This window comes from Corapipo altera, unplaced genomic scaffold (assembly GCF_003945725.1).
Source record: "Corapipo altera isolate COAL_440 unplaced genomic scaffold, ASM394572v1 68, whole genome shotgun sequence".
Classification (NCBI taxonomy): domain Eukaryota; kingdom Metazoa; phylum Chordata; class Aves; order Passeriformes; family Pipridae; genus Corapipo; species Corapipo altera.
The window spans coordinates 4,115,819-4,138,580 of NW_020884919.1; the positions used below are offsets into that span (position 1 = coordinate 4,115,819).

The 22,762-nt window shown below is 38.6% G+C and overlaps 1 protein-coding gene and 1 long non-coding RNA gene across 2 annotated transcripts in view; one reads left to right on the forward strand and one right to left on the reverse strand.

The window, feature by feature from the left end:
- The window catches only part of ARHGAP15 (Rho GTPase activating protein 15), a 330,910-nt gene that overhangs the window by 231,426 nt on the left and 76,722 nt on the right, over positions 1 to 22,762 (reverse strand). The window lies entirely within an intron of this gene.
- LOC113953301 lies at positions 2,622 to 6,176 on the forward strand. The gene is made up of 3 exons (XR_003529832.1): positions 2,622 to 4,351; positions 4,451 to 4,640; positions 5,050 to 6,176. It is a non-coding gene; the product is annotated as an uncharacterized LOC113953301 (long non-coding RNA).

The window sequence follows — 22,762 nt, forward strand, 5'->3', positions numbered from 1 at the left end:
CTGGCAAGTCAAACGGTTCAGATGGCACACAAATAAATCCACATACTATTGCTGATTTCCAACTATTAAGACATCTGCTGAAAATCCTCCAGTTAATAGGAGCACAAAATAGCTTCTTCCAGACTTGACTATTTCCCTTATCTATCACGTATCCGCTGAAGGAGCGGGGATCAATCACTGCCTATAACAACCAACTCGGTAGCGATTTCCCAGCCATGGTGGGCAAAGGCATCGCTCATTTGGTGCTGTTCATCGGGAATTTTTTTCCCCCTCGTTCACGTCCTGTCGCTTCCCAGGGTCAGATAAGCAAAACCAAAATGTGCTGATCGTGATTCTCGAGAAATCCATTGCAAACCAAAGAGACAAATTCTCTTACAGGGCTTTAACTAGATGGAGTTCTGCTTAGGTCAGGCATAAATAACCAAGAGAAAAAGGCAGGAACACGCGAGTGCACAAGTGGAAGAGCAGAAATCCCTCGGCATCAATGCCAGATCTTACTGCCTTAAGATTCATATCATCATTTCATGGTTAATGCCTGACTATGATATTTTGACAAGGAGAGGATCTAGACACCGAGGTGTAATGAAACTGATTAAAGCAATAACAAAGTCTTACAAAGCAGCATGCAGAAACTACAACTGAAAACTACTGTCATACACTAAGTAAGAGTCATTTAAGGACACAGACATTAGCAATGAAATGCTATTCATGCAAATACAGCCAAAAAAAATGAAAAGATCCCCCCAGTGCAAGTGCCAGCCCTAATTCCTGCAGACCTTCACCACAGTCTTGGTGATAGGAAGGACTCATGGTCCACTTAAAAATTAGTGGGGTATCTTAGTTCACAGTGGGTTACAGTATTAAGAATAATTTTTGTCCTGCAGAAAGCAGAAAGGAAATTGCATGCTAGATATTCTACCTTCTCTCTCTGACAAGCTGTGGAAGGTTACTACAAATGGATAATTTAACATTTTTTTTAAGCCATACAAAGAGTATTCAGCACTGACTCTGACACTTCACAGTTTGCACACTTATCAGGGGGGTTACACTCCTATAGTTATCTCCAAAGGGATTTTTACACACTATATGGTGTTTTTACTGAGTTATACCTGTAAAACTGTTTGAATATAAAACTGCTGTCTGTAATTAGAGGAATTACACAAGCCTGTACTCACACCAGGTACCAGGTGGTTTCATTTCAGTCAGTTTTCCAAAGAAAAAGAAGTAACCCAGTGAGGGTAAATGACTTAATTTGACTCAGCAGAGAGAGACATAATGGGCCACTTCCATTCCCTTTATTGTAAGTACTTGCCTAATTTCATTGGAATAACTGGTAAATCTGTACATTGTTTCTCCAGGTTTATTTAACATTCCCTGACTTCCCAACCTCCACCTATACTTATTTTCCATGGGAAAGCTACAAAGCAGGTATGGGCACAAATATGAAGAAAACTGGGGTAGATTCTACTTATTTTCCCCAAGGAACAGGAAAAGTAAAGACAATTCTGGTCAGCTTGGCTTGGCAGCAAAATGTACTGTCACTCCAAAGCATCCAAGTGCTTAGGAATGTCAAGGAGTAGCCGTATATTTGAGTCCTCCAGGTTCCCTAGAAACTCTTGCTGCCTCAGATGTCTGAAGGAAACACAACTAAGCAAGGATGACTAATGAAAATTTTGAATTTTCCTCCTGAACTCTATTCTTTTCTTTAGGTTTAACGTAGCAATGATATTTTTAAGGCTGTGAGATTTGTATCACAGCTTGCAATAGATTAGCTGACAAGATAGTTGAACATTATAAAAATGTAAGGGGGAGTAGATGCAAAGATGGGGAAAAGACAGAAGAAAGGAAAGGAATCAAAAGCAAAGAGAACAAAGGAAAGAGGTTCACTGAGTCGTTTATATCTCACGGTTGAGCAATAAAACATCGTTACCATTAATAAACTCCTATTAAAGCAGTTGGAGATGAATTAAGGAAGGCTCAAAGCAAGACTAGGAGAGGACTTTAGATTAATTTTGTGTTTAAAGAATATTTAAAAGGGTGTTGAGAAAGGCAAAGTATAAAGTTCATGGTAATACCAGCACTGCTTTGTAAGACGTTGTATTTTGTGGTAAGACGTGGCTGTGTCCAGACTGTCTCTACCCTTTTTCTCTCATGTTGAACATTTTTTCTCATCCTACTGTGCTGAACAACATTGTTGATCCCCTCATTCCAACATCAGATTTGGGGTTTCCACCACAATCATAAAGTTTTTACTCCTACAGGCTCTACTTGGCCTCCACACTGGTGCACAACTGGGACAGAGGATGGGGTTGTATCCTCTCTCTTGAGTCAAGAGTGAAAGAGCAGAAGAGAAGAGCAGTGAGAGGGAATAACTCTTTTTTGCCTCCGTTCCCCCCTTTTCCATATGAACATGATGACTCATTATGACAGAAGTGTAATAAATTTCTAAAAAGGCAACCACAAAACTTGCATTTTTTTTTCTGACAGGCACAGATACATAAAAAAAAAAGCTCACACATTCAATGATATAGGATTAAATTATCCCCTGCCAGCTTTTGGGGCAATATTTAAACATTACATCCTACAACGAAGCTCAGTTCTAAACTGCTGCATCTGATTTATAGAAGTAAACAGCACAAGCTCCAAGTGTAACAGCAATGTAATGTCTTTATGTTGCAGCAGGGCTATCAGTTAAAAAAAAAAAATAAGACTTTTCTTCCCTTACTCTGACTCTAAACTGCACCAACCCTGGTGAGATGGAAATTACTCCAAGCTTTCTCCTTGGAAGAAACTTCTTACCCTCTTCTCTTGGTTTTTGGAGAGCAGCACTGTGCTCCTCATGATCTGCTATCACTGACTCAGCTCTGAGGACCAGGATTTACATCAGGAACTTTCCAGCTCTGGATGGAGGCACCAGCTTGCCATGTGCTGTGGGAGAAGCTGCCCCCCTGCACCCTCACTGCTCCCAGTTCTTCAGGCAAGGTTAAGTACATGTAAATTAAAACTGCAAGCTATTTTTGTATAAAGTTGGTATTACTAATTTGTTAACTATGACAATTTCACACAGAAACCCTTTTGTTGGAAACTGAGTTTCTCATGTAATAATTAGCTGTGGAATATTACCCCAAACAGGTGTCTGTAGCCTGTCAAAGTCAGAACAGGTGATTTAGAATTAGCGTATTAAAAGAACTGTGAATTAGCGAAGCAAAAACGTGTTAATTTCTTGTTCCATCTGTTAATATGAATTCACTGCCAAATATTTTACTTTGTAGAACTGTGCTGGGATTGGCAAGAACATACACTATAAAAAAAAAGTTTAAAGGCCTGAATGTTTAAAAATCATGACATACGTTACTGCAAAAATAACTTCTACATTTGAGCAAGGTTTTTTCTTTTGTATCTTTTAAAACTTCATAGTGAAGAATACCATATAATCCATAAAATTGAGCTAAAATCTCTCACACACACAAAAAAAACAATTTTAAGGCTTTCAAAACCGAGTCTGAATGCAGTGTCATAAGAAAATGTAAGGAAAATATTATGAATTGGCTTGGATAAAAACTACAATCAATGTTTTTATTCTGCCTTGAAAATATTCAAATACTCAAGATATTTGAAATGTGAATAATACCAGTATTAAACATAATACTGCTATCTACCTGTAAAAGCTCTGTCCTATCTGTACATAAGCATAGATCCCATGAACATCCCATTCCTCAAAGCCTTTTGTGATGATCAGCATGTTATAAGCAATGGCAACAACCCTAAAACTACCTGTCTGACACGTCTGATTCTTCACAATAGTATTTATAACAGTAGGAATCACATGGTTTTTATTATAATCCTCACCTTCATGTTCTTCTCACTGGAAGCTGGAATACTCCTGAGCTAATGGAGAATCTGGAACATGTCTGGATGGTCAGTATGAGAAACCCACTGCACACAAAGTGAGTTTAAAGACTGATTTTAAACAGTCTATAGTTCACGTTTGCTATTAGCAAAAACAACGTTTTTTATGGCCCTCCTGTCTTTCAAAAGAAGAGAATATTTTTAAAGCATTTTAAATATAATTACCCAGCAATGTATTATACATGTCCATCAACTATTAATGAACATCAGGTATAAATGTCCAACTCCTAATATATATGACTAATGACTGCAATATATTTCCTGGTGTGAGTACTTCTCTACTTTTCTAAGCTTTTCAGGGAAATGCCCAGTTTTGTGTTTGCTCCCTGCTGTACCTGGTGCTTCTCTGACCCTGCACCCTTTAAAGTTTCAACAGCTGATTTCTTCTATCAGTCACCAGCTGTCCTGCCCTGGAGAACATCTTGCACAAGTTGGTTCACAGGTATGAACACCAAGATTATGGCTCCAGTCTGTACTTATATGATATCCAGTTGTCTGAATTAAAGAATTTGCCCTGAGCCTTTTATTTTTTTCCTGGAAGGTGAGGAGGTGCAGAAGCTCAGAGGAAGAGGAAGATCATGCATTGAAGTGGATTAAAGAGAAAGCTAAAGACGTTGAAATGTATAGAAACCTCTCAATGACCTACATCTTGGTGCATTGCTCACCAAAAATACAGTTATACAGCTAATCCTGCCAGCATTTGAGTCTCTGTTGTGCCAAGATTTTCCAAAGTAAGAGGCAGTCAGCATTTTCAGGCCTGGCATTCAGGGTCATAAATCAATTTGCACTAAAATTCTCTTAGGAGACAAATACTGAGGCTATGGCTGCCCCACCCCTGGAAGTGTTCAAGGCCAAGTTGGGTGGGGCTTGGTGCAACCTGGTCTAGTGGAAGGTGTCCCTGCCCATGGCAGGGGGGCTGTAACTAGAGAATCTCTAAGGTCTCTTCCAACTCAAACCTTTCTAGGATTCTGTGATTCTATGAATAAGCATTTGCTTTCCCAATCTAGCCCCTCATCACACATCCTGATGCAACAAATAAAGACATTTTTAGTTCTTTCCCCGCAACTTGCATTACAGGACACCACCCAGCCCCCAGGCACGTTGTTACTTTAACATCTTTCCCCCAATTGTATTTTCTAGCACGAAGAAATCACAGAGAAACCCATATTGCCACTTGGATTACAGGAGAGTGAGAAGATGCACACCCAATTACTGCAGAGCGTTCCAAGCAAAGCTTAGAGATACTCAGCAGGTTCTTAACTGCAAATGATATGATAGGTAGTTTCTCCTCCCTAGTTTTCTGCCACATCCAAGAGATTAATACTTACATGAATCATCTGTAATGACTAGCATAATTTAGGGAAGTGAATGAGATTTTCTGCATTATTTATATTATGAACTCACAAGAATATGAATGGTGGCTTATGTAAATTCAAACCATGTTTACAGTAGCAAAGTGCAGAGAAAGACCGCAAGGGTTAAGCTGATATTTCCAGGGTTGGAGCTCTTTGTATCAACACTCGATTGCTTATTGCTTTAGTGCTGAGTGATGTGAGTTACAGCCTATGAACTACATATGGGAAACTTTTATTGTTTTCCACATTTGAATGGAAAAATAATTATGTCGCTCACATCTTTCACATACTTAAAGTAAATGCATCAAATTCTTTCTCAGGGTGTGGGTCTGAATTCTTATATTTAAAAAATGAAGGCTGCCAAAGTGTTGACCTTCGAGTAATAAAGGTTATTATTTTTTTCTTTCTTTCTTTTACTTTTTTAATGCTTGATAATTCAACCTAAATGTCAGCTTCGGCTTTAAAATAGAACACATCTATTTGCTCATAATATTTAAGAAATACAATGTCATTATGCTGTTATCAGTGGTAAAACATGTCTAATCTTGATATAGCATCACCTTTAACAAATGCTTGTGGGAAAAAACTAGCAAATGCATAAAACATTTTATGTAGTTTTAAAATATACAATACATTAAAGTTTTAGTTGACTTATCTGAAAAGACATATTTTTGGCACATAAATAAAAAAAGGCAAGGGAAGAACTTGTCAGAAGGCAAATAAAGTATGTAAATTAAATCAAAGGTAAGGCAGCTACACTTTTTGTATAAATAACTGTGTTAACAGATTTTTATGCATATTACAATATATTCAGATGTATTACTTCTGCAAAAACAAATTCGTTGCTTCTTTCCAAAAAACGGATTAAAACAATTTATTTTATAAAATTTGGATGGATAGGATAAGAAATGTAATAGCTATCTATGGAAAATAAATATAAAAATTATTCAAGCTCCATCTACTTTATGTTAGTAATGAGATGCACTTCATTCAAATTCCTTTCAATTGAAACAGTGCTGAGAAAGCAGGAACATGATTCTGTAGGAAATGATTTCTAATCTTCATGATAACATACCAATATAATACAATTATTTACAATTGACTAAGAGTTAATTCCAATAGTATAACATCTTTCTTGCAAAAATGTCAGCTTTTATTGATGAAACAAACTAAGAATAAAACATTTTTACTTGTAGTCTAACTGTGCTGTTTTTCATTCTGTTAACCAAAACAACACAGCAATACTGTAAACAAAAAAATAGCATCAAACTGGCTGTGTTTGCATGATTTTTATCAAGAATCAGAAGCAGTAGAGGGAAGGGCTTTGGGATTTTTAAAGCATTAAAAATAGTTTGAGAAAAGAAATGATTCTTTGCTTTGTTTGTTTATTTGAGGGGGGGGATTTTCTTTTCAAGATTGAACATGAATTCAGTCAGAAGACATCACCAGTGTCCATAGGCAGAGATCATGTACCATTATAAAAATAATTGCAATTATGTTGCAACAATCATATTTTTAAGTGCCCAACTGTCATATTGTTTTTGGTTTTTATGTTGAAAAATTAATGCAAATAACAATTAAATAAAGAGTTAACATTCAATCCTTTTTCTGTACTCTGAGTTTGTGATGTACATGGTAGGACTATTTTCACCAGAGTCTGAATATTATTTTACTCTCAGCAATTCTCTTGCCTTAGAAGACTTCACCAGTAATGTATCTTAATACTCCTACAAAGAAGTAAATATGGTTTAACTACTTCTCTGTCTTACAATCTGGGGGTACTACTCAACATTGTCAAGCATGCTCTAAGTTATCAAAAATAACAGAAATTCTCTTTGCAACTACAGAGACATTCATGCAGCATTTTGAGCTCCTTTATCACAACCATCAACACCTTAACCCAACCTCATCCCTCCACTCTGAGCACCTGTTTTGCTCTTATGATACACCTGAAATGAGGATTCACCAAGGTAGCCTGAGAGGAAAATTATAATAGAATCCCAGACTGGTTTGGGTTGGAAGGGACCTTAAAGATCATCTCGTTCCACCCCCTGCCATGGGCAGGGACACCTTCCACTAGCCCAGGTTGCTCCAAGCCCCATCCAACCTGGCCTTGGACACTTCCAGAGTTCCAGAGGCAGCCACAGCTTCTCTGGGCAACCTGTGCCAGGACTCACAACTCTCAAAGGGAAGAATAACCATATATATCAAAGGAGAAGATAAATACTCAGTCTGTTTTGGTGTGAAGGACCATAACAGGTGTAGGCAATGATGAGACAATAGTGCTGGCCTGAAGACCATTGATGAAGACTTTTCTACTAGATTTTTCTACCAGATTTTTCTCCCCTCTTTGGTTCTGCAGCTGTTTGAGAAGATAAAATTATTTTAACTCTTTTCTTATGTCAAGGCCAGGAAAAAAGATACAGTGGTGTGCCAAGACACAAAACCACAAGGAACTAAAATTCAGAACAAAAGCAGTTGCTTTGTCCAACTCACATAGGATTGCCCTCCTAAACTCCTTCCACTAATATTTAAGAGCATGAACAAGTATGCCCTGGTAAACAAAATACAGAAACTCTGCCTTATCTCTTCACATGGGCTGGCCCAACAAACTCAAATGCTAACACAATAAAAGGAAACAGGTGGCTGAGAGAAATATCTTATATCCTCTAAGGCAGCTGCCTTACAAGAAATTCAATCTAGGTATCCTGAACAAGCTGCCTTTTCGTCAAAGAATGCTTACACCAGGGATGCACAGTATACCTACTCAGAACATGTCTTGTATCGAACTTTCCGCCACCAACTGGTTCCCTTTGATTGGCACAATTTTGGCGGGTAATAATATTTGTATTTTTTAAGAACAGCGTTTAATTTGTTTACAACAGGTGCCTGCTTTCCATTTGCACAGAGGAGCCATTGTTCCCCACGGCCCCGGGATAACGACTGGAAGTCTCACGTTACTGGTTTTCTCCAAAGAGCGCAGCAGGAATGATTGAACTGACCTCCCAAGTTTCAGCAGTTTGGACTATTTGAAGAGCAGGATGCAGAATTGCTGGATGCAGGTTGGACTGTGTGAGAAAGGATCTATGTAGGTGATGACTGACAGGACATACCCCTTGCATGGGGAGAAAAAGGGTTTACCATGAAACTGTGCATTACCGCTATAATCTCTGAATCCTTTAGGGTAGAATGGGAACTGGCACGCAGGTAGTAAGTATTTCCAACTACTTAATTTAAAAGTTGAACTCTTCATTATGAAGAAAAACAATTATTCTGCTTAAATACCACTAAAAGTCCATACGATTTTGATATAACTCAAATAGCTACTTATAACATTAACCATAAAACAACATGAATTTCTAAACAACCACTCTGCAACACCCCCCAGCCTAGAGCTTAAAATATTAAATATCTCTACCCTTTTACTTTTGTCCTAAAATATGCAGACTTAACTAAATCTGCCCTGGAAAGCATGGAAAATTATCTTTTAGATATGGATAGATACGCTTCAGACATGCATCTCTGCATAAAGAACTCTCAACTTTCTTTTTGACATTATCAATAAAATATTTTCATTTTCTATTAAATAGAAGAATATATGTGAAATATATCACCATAAATCTGAATAAGTTTTTTCACAAATCTGCAGAGATCTCAGTGTTTAATATATGAGAGAAAACCTGTTTAAAGAGTTTCAAATCCTAAACTTACTATTGAATCCTTTGGAATTTAAGAAAAGTTGTGATACGTAATGCTGGGACATGGGTGCTTTTATGGGAAGTCGTCTCTCCACTTGGTGCAGCAGCACATGGAAAGGCAGATGGAGAGAGGCTGTGCAGGTAACTAAGGATAGAAGGTGGCATAGGGTGGACAGGTACAAAAGAAAGAGCTCAGAGTACTCTGTCTTCTAAGTCATTAAATTCACTTCTTCTTGTCATTGGTATGATCTCCATCCTACCCTCCCTGTGGCTGCTGTGATTGACAAAAAGTCTTTTATTATCTATCCTCTGGGAAAGGGGAAGGTGGACAATGGACTAAGCAGAGATTCTTGACAACATGCAAGTTATCGACTGACAGCCCTAAAATCTAGCAATATGTCTGTTCAGTAGAGGCTTTGTACACATCTGGAAAAACGTTATAAGTGAGCTGGAATGGTGAAGATTTTGTGGAATACCTTAAACAACCGCACAGTTCACATTTTGTTGTGCTGGTTTTCACTGTGCCTTGAAAAGCCAGGTTTCTCCTTGTGCTATATTCATATTTAAAGAGCAAATATAATTGTTGTAATAGCAAAATATCTGACTTTTTGAAAATAACTACTGATCATAGACAGCAGCTCTTAGCTGCAGCTGTTTCCATCATGACACTAATTCCCTATTCATTTGAATGGGGCTTAATGGTGCTGTCATAATAATCTTATTGTGACACCAATGGAAGTTCATGGAGACAATGCAACAATGTTAAGATTAAATAAATTGATGTCCCTACTGTGATATGTTTAGCATCGTATTCTGAAATTTCTATATTTGGGGAGCTTAATTATATAGAATTTATTAGTCTGACTTATTAACCTCATTTTTATGGCTTCCTCGAAAGCTTCCAGATTTAATTAAATAATTCTCAATAGCTGCACAAGCTATTGCCTTCTACTGAATGTATTCATGAGACCTCTCTGTTCGACACAAAACGTGGTGTCAGGTTGTAATGGCAAAGTATTTCTGGCATGTCACTGTCCTGTTGGAAATCCAGAGTCCAGCTGGCTTTAGTTTTTGTGTATATTACATTTGTGAAACCCCACACTTTACAGATGATTAATGAACCACCCTATAGATGACTGTACAAATACAAAACCTAGGTTTGTGCAGTAAGACCCAAGTATATAGCAATAGGTGGAAGAGAACTTCCTGAAATTGGAGAAACCATGTCAAATAGAAAAGAAACATGCAGACAGATTTTTGGAACTGACCACAGTACATATTATAAAAAGATACAGATCAACCACTCAAAACTTTCAACTACAGAATTAACAAGCATTGTTTCCACTGTCAAAAATTTAATCTCATTTTGATTTTATTTCACATCCCTGCTTAAGCCTTGTATTGAAAAGCATATTGGATGTTAGCTCAATCTGTGGAAATATCAATTTCATAATCAGAATCTCAATATGGGTGAACCGTGCGCTTCGCTTCTAAAATTAATAAGTTTAAAAAAAATGTAAAGGGAGCAAAAAAGTGTTCCAGTGCCCTGATCCTTGTCTGTAACCACAGGTGCCTGCTCTCCCCAAGGCAGAGGTACCTCACAGCTTTTGACGAGCACTGTAATATTCCCTGTCAATTTTACATTCTGCTTGGCAGCAGCAGAAACCTGACAGGCATCAGCAGAGTGATTGGCAGTACCATGCCTGATAATGCGAGTCAAAGCAATTGGCAACAGCACCACTATCCCCCTCACAGAGTCCAGAATTTACTTATAATCTCACAGGTGACCTTCGATGATACAGGCTGGAAGGTCGTGGAGAGGAGGTGACTTTTTATGTCTCTTAAAAATTATTGCTGGTGCATTTTTTTTATGCTTTATTAGAAAGCGAACTAAAGCAGCCCCTGATCTGGGATGTTTCAGCTGCAGACACAACCCCTATCACCTTGTAGGGGCTGCATGGCCTTGGATTAGAAACAGTAACTTTTTTTGGTGTTTAATAACTTATGTGATTTCTGGCCTTGTATTTACATCTTTGATTTCCCCAACTGTAAACAAATTTAGCGAAGCCTTTCTGGAAGTTGCTCTCCAGATTAATCAGCTAATATTCACAGTGAAAGCTGAATAATGAAAGTCTTGTACACATTCATCACCTCTTGATGTCTCTCCAGGCTCAGCCTTGCACCTACAATTAGGTTTCCATGGGATCACAAAATTTTTGTCTGAGAGCTCATTCATGAGTCTCTCTGCTCAAAATCCTCAAAGAATTTAAAATTTGATATCAGAAGCTCAGGTTGGGAAAAACATTCAAACATTAAAGCAGAAGAGGGAAGGAACTTTTCAAGAGGAACGGGGAACTAATTTATTTTGATTTGAAAAAAACCCCAAATTCATAAGAAAGGTTTGGACTGATCTTCCCTACTTCACCCTGACCCTCTACTCCCACCAATCCAGATGTCCCTCCTGAACAACACCAGTTTTTCACTTCCACTTGCCATAGAGATGAAACACACATCCAAACCCATCCCCATTAAAGCACAGATGTGACTTTTTTTTTAGATTTCATAACTATCACTTCATGTCTTAGTGGTTTGTGCTCAGGAGCACTTTCTAAGTGTGTTGTAGAAAAAGCTGCTGTGGTGGAGGGAGAGATTTCCATCACTGGAAGGCAGAATTAAATTGAGAGATAACAGGACTCAGTAAAGCACCCCTTGTGCTGCTGGCCTGCTATGCCAGCTCTCTGTTGATGTACCTAGAAACGAGAGGTTTTCAGATGAATGTCATCTAATGTCATTTTTCAAGCCCCTAAAGCCTTTTGTCCTCACTTTGCTTGTCACCAAGCAAGACCCTTGTCTGACATGACAGTAGGTTTGAATAAAGGCATTTATTATTCCAAAATATTCTGATCCCTTCAGCCTGCCCTCTCTTCATAAATATTTCTTTGTTGTTTTTTTTTTTCATATTACAATAAAATTAAAACAAGATGAAATCTCCTTGCATTTAATGTAGTCAGGGTTAGTTGGTTCCAAGAGGAATCTTTCAAGATTTTTTTTTCCCCAACTGCTCTTACTTAGCTCTCTATAAATTGGATTTGGTATGTATTGCAGCACCTAGGAAAACCAAGAAAAGTGAAGAATAGCTTAGTTTGAAGCCTGACCGCTGCACATCCTTTACGCTTTCCTTCAGCCAAGGTTTATACCCCCTAAACTGCTGTGGTGCATGTTGCAATCCACAAAGATTTAAAATTCATCAAACAGACAAAGTGTACATTTAATACTCACATGAGGGAATACAGAATGCCTTTCAATACATCAAACTCCTAAACCTTTTACATCTTTCATTTTTAAGCTACACGGATTTTGATTTGTACAATTTTAAAAATATTCTGAAGCCTAGTCAATCTAACACTAAAAAGCACTGTTGCACAGTAAGAAATCAAGAAATACAATTCAGCAAACCTGCTATAGTTGGTCCCCAGGGAAGTTTTTTTCCAATTCTGTTTGTCATAGCCCAGATCCATCATGTCATGCTAGCCTAACTTACTACTTCTGTCTTTTTTCCTATTTTTTTTTTCTTTTCTTTCTCTTTTACCCTTTTTTGGCACACTCCAACTATTTTCTGTTAAACTAGTGCTGTCACAAGAAAACATATAAAAATGCTCTTTTGCAAACATACTGTTTGGTCTCTACTGAACTCTCCAGAGCCACGGATTTCTCTCACTGTCTTTATCAGGGGTGAATGTTGACAGATCACTGAACCTTACTGTCAGCGGTGACAGGCTTAAAGCTGTTTTGTGCAAGGTGGAGAAAAAACAAAAAAGGTTTCTGTGCCTTGCATCTAGAAGGTCCCTGATTTAACAACAAAGGCTTATGTTCAAAGATGATTAGCTTAAAGGCATTTCAGAGAGTTTTGATTGTAGCAGCAGTTGGGTGTCTTGCTACTGGGTGAAATATGTATTCCCCTGAGAACAAAGGCGGCAGCAATCCTATTCTGCTGAGATGGCAACTTTAATAATTCCATGTATTTATCAGTATTGTGTCAAGATCTTAAGGATTTTGCCCTTCAGGTGAAGTTGGAGGTAGATGGAATGGATACGGTGCTGAACAATCCCACTAAGATATACATGGAAAATGTCCCGTAATGTCCCGGGGGAGAGATAGAAAAGATTCCTAAGTATCCGAATACACATAACATAGATAAATGTCTTCAAGCTTTACAAAAGGAAGGCTGAGCTTTCTACAGTGGGTTTTAGCCTATGCATGAAGTGATGAGACCAGGTGCTTTTCCCCCATACAGAGAAGTATTAAAAAAAAAAAGTATTAATAATGTAAATTATCCAGCAGTATTTTCACCCAGAACTTAAGCCAGAAAAAAAAAAAAAGAAAGGAATGCAGCTTAAGCACTGAATGCACTGAAAATAATAACATGTCATATTCACTGTTGGGCCTCTTATAAAAGAAGGAAGAAACTTGAAATATAAATAATGGGATTTACTGAAAAAAAATAATTGGAGAGATTATTGCAGCTGTAAGTAGTATGGGTAGGGCTTGAACGAGCACAGATACTCCACTAAAATCATCCAGAAGCAGAACACCTCTTCACCTTTGGGAACACAAACATTTTCTGTAAGCTCACTCTACATGCCCATGGTCAGTGACACCAGGACAGATTTTACTGTCCCCCAGTGATAATGGCCAAGAGGAGAAACTATCTATTTGGTGAGGATATATCTATCTCTTCATGCGCCATCAGAGAGATGTAGGGGACTTGCAGGAGGAAATGCCTCCTAATTAATGGTATTTCAGAGCCTTATGAAGTGTAAAAGCCTGTCTGGAGGAATGTGTAGTGTAAGCATGATTCTGAAGGGCCCAGTAGTAGAGCAATAAAGCAATAAAAACGTAGGACTAATGTGCAGGATAGAGTTGGAGGTGGCTGGAGGAATTCTAAGATCAGATTTTAAAGTATTTTCATACCCTCAAGATATCACTTCGAGCATTTATAAGGTCGCAGTAGGCCTTACTCTTTCAATGCTTTAAAAACTTTGTATTTTAAGAGAAAATACACATTTTCCATCAGATGTTTAGTCATCAAAGCTGGTGAGTTCTTGGTCATGCTTCATCAATCAAGAACTCATGATGCTTCAGGAGTTGCCATGGAGTCAGGGTTATACATGCCTTGACACTGCAGTGGTTGTATCAACATACTAGTAGGCAGTTTGTATGAGAAATCCTTTTCACCAGTATTAATGAGATGCAAAGTTTCATACTATTAAAGATTTTTTTAAAAGAATTGGATGCCTATAAAAGAGAATATCTTAATTCCTCTAAAATCACAACACAGGAAAATGGCAGAAATATCAGAAAGAAACTTTGCTAATGCTGAAAGCTGCTCACAGATTGGTTTTCAAACATATCAATTCTCTCCTGACATGTTTGTCTTATGCTGTGTCAAGTGGCAGAGCTGTGCCACTGGCCAGGGCTGCCGAGCTGACATGAGTGTGTCCCTTGCCTTCTCCTGGCAGCAGCTGTGCCCGCAGCATCCCCGGATCCCAGTGCCGCCAGTACTGCCAGGAGCACGGCTGTGCTGTGCCCTGGGACAGGATGCACACGCTGGTAGGTCCTCAGTAGGTTGAGCATTTATGCAGATTCTGTGGACCAAACCTCCTCCTGTCTAGGATCAGGTCTAAAGAGACCTTTGTTTTCATTTCATGTGAAGTTTGATGATGGTTAAACCCAGAACACAGTGATAAGTTCCAGAGCAATCATTTGTAGGCCAAAGTATTTTTTCCTCTTTTTTTGTTCCTTTCCCCTTTCTCCTTTCTCCTCTCTCCTTTCCCTTCCCTTTTCTCTTCCCTTCCTTTCCCTTCCCTTTTGAAAAGTATGCATGCCGCTTGCTTTCCAAAATTTAATTTCATATTTTTAAATTATTGAAGTTTAAAAATATTTAAATTATTTAAATTATATATTTGTTTTATCCAGGCCTATCTTCCCTTCTAAATGGATCCAATATTGAAGTTAAAGTTCTGCACTGAATCTCTACAGGGATGACAGAAGGGTGGGATTACAGGGGCAGCTCTCCCCTTTCTTATCATTCCCAGTGCAGCTGTACCAGCCCCTGGATCACAAATCTGTAATTTCCATGTTATTTCAGAGCTCCCTGAAGGTGACCTGAGCTGGCAGGGACTCCCATGGTCCAGCCAGCAGCACACGGGTCGTGCTGAGGATAAGTTAGCTCAAAACAGGGAGAAGAAAAATAGTTTCTGGGGTTGGAGGCCTTCAACATCATTCCTCCAGACAGGGACCCCCGAACTATTCAGTAGTCTGGGTTTCAAAGCTGTTTCCCAGCAGCTGAGGATCACCACCAGCCTGAAACTAAACAGGAGCAGCTCAGTCTGTTCAGACTTAATATTTTAAGACCAAGGTGTGCTAGTGGCACAGGAAAGCTATACCTGGGCTATTTGTGTTCAAACCTGATCCAGGTTTTCCCCTCTCACTCCATGCAGTGGTGGCTCAGATGGGGACTCTCCTGTGGGACGGGAGTCACTGGTGCTCTGCCATCCTGCAGTGCAACTGCTCTGCTTCTTTCCAAGGACCAACAATCTTGTTTTCCTAAAAGCCTTTTCAGATGATATGTGCACATGGCATCTGTTTGCAATGTATATTTGCCATTAGTGTTTTTAAGTAGGAATGGTGGGGTCCGTATGGCACAGAACATAAGGATTGCCGTGGTAATTAGTCATTATTTGGACTAGCAGAATAACCGCTCTCAAAGACTCTTAACTCACTCATATCCTAATGTACCCAACATGTATTTTCTTTGTTTCTGCCCTTTATCGAAAGTATTTTTTGCTCTGAAAACACTGTTGATATTTATCATTTGTCTGACGCATTAATCTATACAGGAAAAGTAAGCATAACATTTTTAGGAAAGTTTACTTTTGCATTTTTTGAGGATTACACATTTTTCATTACAAACCAACATCTATATAACATCCCTAAATCACCATGAGTTAAAGGAAAGCAACCAAAATAAGAAAGAGTAACACCTCCATAAAAAAGCATATAGGTAAATACAGTTGATCAAGAAAGAACACAAACCAGATGATTTACCTGCAGTTTTTGTTCTCTATGTTTACTCTGCATGTATGCTTATTCTGAGTCTTATTTCTCTTAGATTTTTTTTTTAATCCTCAAGCAGCCAGGTGTGCCAGGTATGCCCACCATGATGTGGCTTTCATGCCACTAGGGAAACAGCATCATGAGCTCAAGCTCACGTGCTGAGGAGGGCTGTGATGGGAGCAAATACCCTTGGAAGAGGAATGGTCATAGAAACTGTTATTTTTCCTCTGACCACCTGTATATTTCCAGGAGTGTTCCCCAATTCCTATGAAGCTGAGGAAGGGCGATACCATCACACGTTGAATATGCAGCGGAAGCTCCAAGTGAGAGCAGCTCCACGTCACAACAAACAGGAGACGGATGAACCTGACTGTCCCAGGTAGTTCCCTAACACATCTCACAGACCTCAGGGCTGAAGATTACAAAAGCCATTTCTCAAGCCAGAAAGATGGAAATCTTAGTGTCTTATTCCAATGCAAGAAAAGGCTAAACATCTTTACTCACAGGTCACTTGGATAAGAAAGTGGGGCAGACACCGGAATAAGTGCTCTGACCTTCTAACCTATGAAGAGGGCCTTTTTAGTCCTTTTAATGAAAACAATCCTGAGCCTCACACTGTGCTACAGGTAAATGGGGCAAAAGACATTTATTCTCAGAGCTCCCTCTCACCCTCCTGCCCCATGTGGGAAGCGGGGCAGACACACACAGTTCTAGGAGAAAGTTTGCAGGACACCCCCGAATCAGCACCAGTGATGGACATGGCAGGCTCTTAGAGGAGCACAAAAACTGTCCTTTGAGGCTTTGAAGTCTGGAGATGAGCAAAACAGTTTTTGATGCTGAGTAATTATGTTAAGTGGGCAGGTGGGAGCCAGATGCTGAACAACAGTTTCAGATGTGAAGGCACTGGTGCCCCAGTGCTTTGTCTAGACCCCTATGTGGACATCAAATATATTTGGACATTAAAAAAAACTTAAGAAGTGATGCTGAAAGCATGCTGGTGAGCAGCAGAGCATGTTATACTGGTTGCCATATTGGCTTGTCTAGAGCATTTGGATAAAATTTGTACATTTGTATATTTTATGTTGGATTATCATTTCTTACCATTTCCACATGTTCTTTCATCGGGAAAATAATGCATGATCAAATGGTAAGTCCTATTTTTAAACTGCCTTTATGCAATTCAACTGAAAATATTAGTTTATCCTGTGCTATTCTGTCAAACAGTATTATACTGATTAAGTTTTCAAAATATTATTGCTGCAGATGGAGTATACATAACCTGCATTTATACTCCATTTCATGTGCCTGCATCTTGAATCTTGAGAAACTTTGAATTTTTGACCATAGCCTCATGAAGGATCAGAATGTCATAACCCCTTTAGTCAATATTTTTAAAGGCTAATTTGAGTGAGTAATTGCATTCCAGTTCAGAAGAATATTAAAATAACTAGTTTATGTGAATACATCCATCCTAATGGAAATATACATTCCAGAAGAGTTGGAAGAATTAGCTTAATATTGTTGCTGTATAAAATTCAATGACTTGAGCTTTCAGGCAGGGCTGCACAGGCAGACTGAAAACATTTTGGCTCACTTGGGTTTGCATCCACTGTATCTGCTTCCAATCTCAAAGTCCAATAAACGAACAACAAAGAAATCAAAAGGAAACTGTGTGGCTCGCCAGCTTGAACCTTGCTTGCAGAGAAACCAGACAAAACCACACAGTGTGAGGAAGCAAACATAAAAACACAGTGTAATATGTTTTCTATTGTTTCTGCCAGAAAACATCACTTGGTCCAGATCCATCAAAATCTGCCTTCTTCTGCTTAAATTTACCCCACGCTCACTGAAGGGCTGGTGAGATTTTGTGCACTTTAAAGTCAACAAGGCCAAGTTGTGGTCTAACCTTCATTTTGTTTCGTTAAAAAATACCACACACAGCCATCCCTCAGAATAGGAGACAAATTCCTAGACAATTAAAACAAACCCTTATGCTCATGTTCAGCTTTCTTCTTCTCTGTACAGTGTCTGCTATCCCCAGGCATAGTTGGGAAATTAGAAGATGCTATCCAAACAAGTAGCTTGAACAGTATTAATAGTACAGCAACACAGGCATACATGGAACAATGAAATCCCCAAAGAATTACAATTTAAGATGGCTTCTAATCTAGCAGCATCCATAGTGGAGGAATAAACCTGATGGAAATAAAAATGTGTGACCTACATAGTGGTTGCAGCTTGCTGCCGTGGCCTGTATACCTGATGTGAACTAGAAGAATGTTTTCCCATAAAAGTATTGTAAAAAAATTATATTCCCTTAAAAGTTAGTGGTTCAATAAATTACCAGGTTTAGACAACAGGACTTCCATCTACCTCTACCACCTGAGTTGAGGTCCCTTCAATCAAGGCCGTTCTATAACTCTATGATTCTGTAAATGATAAAAATCCATCTCTGCCTGGTCGATGCTCTCCTGGCATCAGTCCCTGCAGCCTGGAGATGTCATCAGTCAGGAAGAACAGTGCACTTACATATGTACACATATGCAGCCATAAATATTCAAACACAGTTGCTGCTTCTTGGTTTGATCCTGAGTCTAGACTACAGATGATGACTAACCTGAAGATACCACATGGCAGAACATCGAGCTTTTGTTAAGCTTCTCGTGTTCTCTGATTTTCAACCTAAAAGTCTCAGGCTTTCATACAGACTGAAAAAAGAGAGAAATTCTAAATAATGATCACTGTCCAGTTCAAAGTTAAATATTGTTACAGATGGGAACAGAAGGACTTATTGCTGTGGGACAGTGATCTTTCACTGCACATCTGGAGCACTTTGTCTACACCCTGCCTGGCAGTGGAGCCTGCACACATCAGATGGCATCAGTCAGAAAATTTGTTAGCACAAAGAAATTATGATGAGTGCACAGCATGGTCAGATGTAAGGAAAAGCACCATTTGTAGATTTGTAAGTCAATTAAGCTTTATTTCAAGTGATTCCCCCAAGGCTTCTTGAGGTAGAAACATTTGTTTTCCCTCATTTCACCTAGGCTTGCTATGATTTAGTGACTGTAGAGTTCTATATAGTCTCAATAACTTGATTTTCAGAACTGTCTCTCAAAGCATGACCTATGCTTTGACCTTTTTCCTGAAGCCTTACTAAGCAACCACATAGCATCCAAACATAGATACGGCAAAAAAGGCAGAAAAACTCCATGAAACTATCAAACATTGTACTGTGACTGTTCTCAACCTCTCACTGATATTATTAATTAAATCAAGAACATAGTGTCAACATTTTGGTTAACAAACAGCACTGGTCAAGACAAGTGGTTTACAGCACCTATATATGAGTTACAACTTTAGGAGAAATGTAACCTTTTCCCTTTCCTACTCCAAAATTGACTTTTGAGGTATACAATATTTGGAAAAAACCCTCTTCAGAAAATAAGTCTTACTATAGAAGAAATAAAGGCATCTGTGCAATACCCAATAATTTCCAGTCTCTAGGGTTTACCTACCACTGAACACTTTTTTCTCCAATCAGAGAGTATGTTGAATGGAAAAATGCCACACTGCAACTAGCAGAACAGGTTATAGGCTGAAATTGATTGGCATCACCTAATTAAACTGATATAAAATAGGAAATAAGTTCATAGAAATCTAAGTCAATTTGCTAAGTGAAAGAAGGCTGAGAAAAAAAAAAGTTGAATAGTTAGCTTGTAATGAATAATCTAACTATGCAATTTAAGTAAAAATACTGCAGATATTTCAAAGTTTCATATTTACTAGAAAGATCTTCAAAAATCTTTTTAAAAAGTAAAATGTGTGCTGAACTTTTCTGACATTTACAAAAGTAATTAATTAATATGATTAAGCAAATTAGAATGAGCCAAAGTCTGACTGATTGTAAAGCATGCTGCAAGAGCCACCTGTTTGGTAGAAAGACTAGATACTATGGTGCTGGCAGCTAGAAAAAAACAGAGAATTGTAAAAGATAACATTTATATATACTGATCTTTGAGATCTGTCTTGTCTGACATGCACTACCGGATTATCTCAGCTTTACCTGAGAAAAGAATTGTCCATTTTTGTTTGGAAAAAAAAGCCCTACTAATTAAGCTAAAATAAAGTCACCACTGACTAGGTCCATAAGGGTGTTTATGCATCTGATTCCTAATTAGGCACTTCAGCTCCTCCATATCTAGTTAGCCAGTTCCCAAGGTCCAGGAAAATCCTAGGATTAGCCATTTTATACCTAAATTTGCTGTCCTTCATCTTGAGGGCAGCAGTGCCTGTTCCTTCTGCACAGACACAATATCTTTGCCCAAGATAACATTTAGCAACTAAGAGTCAAACTTCTGGTTAGCAGTAATTGCCTGAAGATGCTGTAAAATGTGCAGTTATAGGATATTCATCCCTGGTCATCATTTATAACTTGAAACAAAACTTCAAAACAGGACAGAGAGGTACTTTTTTGCCATTATATAAACTTTTGTAATTTGTATTACCATTTTTATTACCCAGTTTTGTATCTTATACTATGTATAGAACGAACCCATTACCTCTATCCCTCAGAACCAGCAGACAACACTCTCAGCTTTAAAGAACTTAGAGCAGAGCAGCACTGGCAGTAGAGCAGAGAGCAGCTACTGAAGCACTAAAGAGCACTTAAGTAGTTAAAGGGGGCTTACAGAAAAAGAGAGAGAGTAACTTATTATATGGGCAGATTGTGACAGGACAAGGGGGAGTGGTTTTAAACTAAAAGAGAAGAGATGAGATTAGATGTTTGGGGAAATTCTTTACTCAGTGGGTGGTGAGGCCCTGGCACAGGTTGCCCAGAGAAGCTGTGGCTGCCTCTGGATCTCTGGAAGTGTCCAAGGCCAGGTTGGATGGGGCTTGGAGCAACCTGGGCTAGTGGAAGGTGTCCCTGCCCATGGCAGGGGGTGGAACGAGATGATCTTTAAGGTCCCTTCCAACTCAAATTGTTGTAAGATGCTGAGATTCTGTGATTCTGCTAACTCAGAATAGTACTTGATGAATACTTGACTGTCTAATTGATACCTGATTATACTTGATTTTGAAATTCATCCTGACCCTTTTAGTCTCCTGGCTATAGTATTGTTCATATGGAAATCAGGTAAAGTGGACTCTCATACAAGACCATTAACATATGTCCAAATTTGAGTGCAGAGCTCTTCTCCAGGCTCTACATTTGGGCACATTGAACTTGTCTTCATGGTTAAATATCAGAAGACTTCAGAGAACCCACTTGATATTCAAGTCAGGAAGGGAATGAGAACTGCAGTAGGAGCGTAGACCTTTGTGTTTATAGTGCAGGCACAATATCTCATGAAGTTGTCCTATAGCAGCACAGCATCAACAGCCTTGCAGTCTGCAGAGGAAGCAGGAGATGGAAAAGAGTAATTTTCCAAAAGACAAGGCAAAGGAGCAGACAAAGATGTGGGAGAAGAGTAGAATCACAGAAGTCTTGAGCAACCAGACTTTGAGAATAGCCTATGGTGTGGGAGTTAGTTAACAAGATAAAAGAGAAAGGCCATCAGTTCCATGTAGATGTATCAATGCCATTAACTTTTCCATGGAAATCATGCCTTAATGCTCACTGTGCACCCCAGAGATGTAGCTGAGGCCCACACAGCGGGTTGCATGTTAGATTGCCATCTCTGAAGTAACACATTGGGTAATAACTAATTTTGCAAATCACAATTCCTACAAAGAGAAAACGCTAACAAACGGACGTGTCTGTGAAAAAGAAAATGCTGGATACAGAAATTAGCAGAGCTGCCTGCTAGGTATGCTCAATTAGGAGTGTATATATGGACTTTTCTAGAAATAGCTTTAGTCAAGCTCAGCCCTGCTGCTTGTACTGTACTTCTGCCATACAGATTAACTAAACACAATCTTAAAGATGCAAAAAAACCTGTGATTTGAAAGTTCTGACATAAACAGTCCCTGAAAAAGAAGAAAACAGAGCACACATTGTCTATGCCATTTGTGAGCCAGTGGATCTAATGGTTCACTTACTTTACAACCTGCTTTGGAATAATTTGGCACATCTCTAATTTTAACAAGCTTCAGTGGGATTAGATAAAATGCAGACTTTGTTTACATCAATTAACACTCAAAGAAGTACAAAAGAACTTGTTAACTGCATTTATGAACAAAAAGTAACAGTGAGAGTTTGTCTAAACGAAGTTACTGTATGACTTGCTCAGATTGGCACAGTTGTCTCTAAAAGACTAAAACCAAAAACCCAAGAACTGAGCTGCATTTTCAAAGAGGCAGATGTGTATTTTTAATTATATCAGCAAATACAATTGATGTTTATGATAACTGCATTACCAGGTTTGCATACATCAGATTCAGAGATGACTGCTCCCCTCCACAGGCCGTGTACACATTCACTGAGTCAAGTGGAAAACCAAAACCATCACAGCCGAGTTGATAAGTACATTGGCCATTGCTATATTATTATTCCTGTTTCCAATTATTTTACCCCATTGCTATATTATTATTCCTATTTCCAATTATTTTACCTTGACTGATTACAAGCACATTCAGAGATAATAAATGGACACATCATATATGGCTCATAAAAGTTTTTCAAATAGTAATTACATTAATAAAGATACAGAGAGGGAAAGAAAAAGCAGGTAGAAGTAAGAG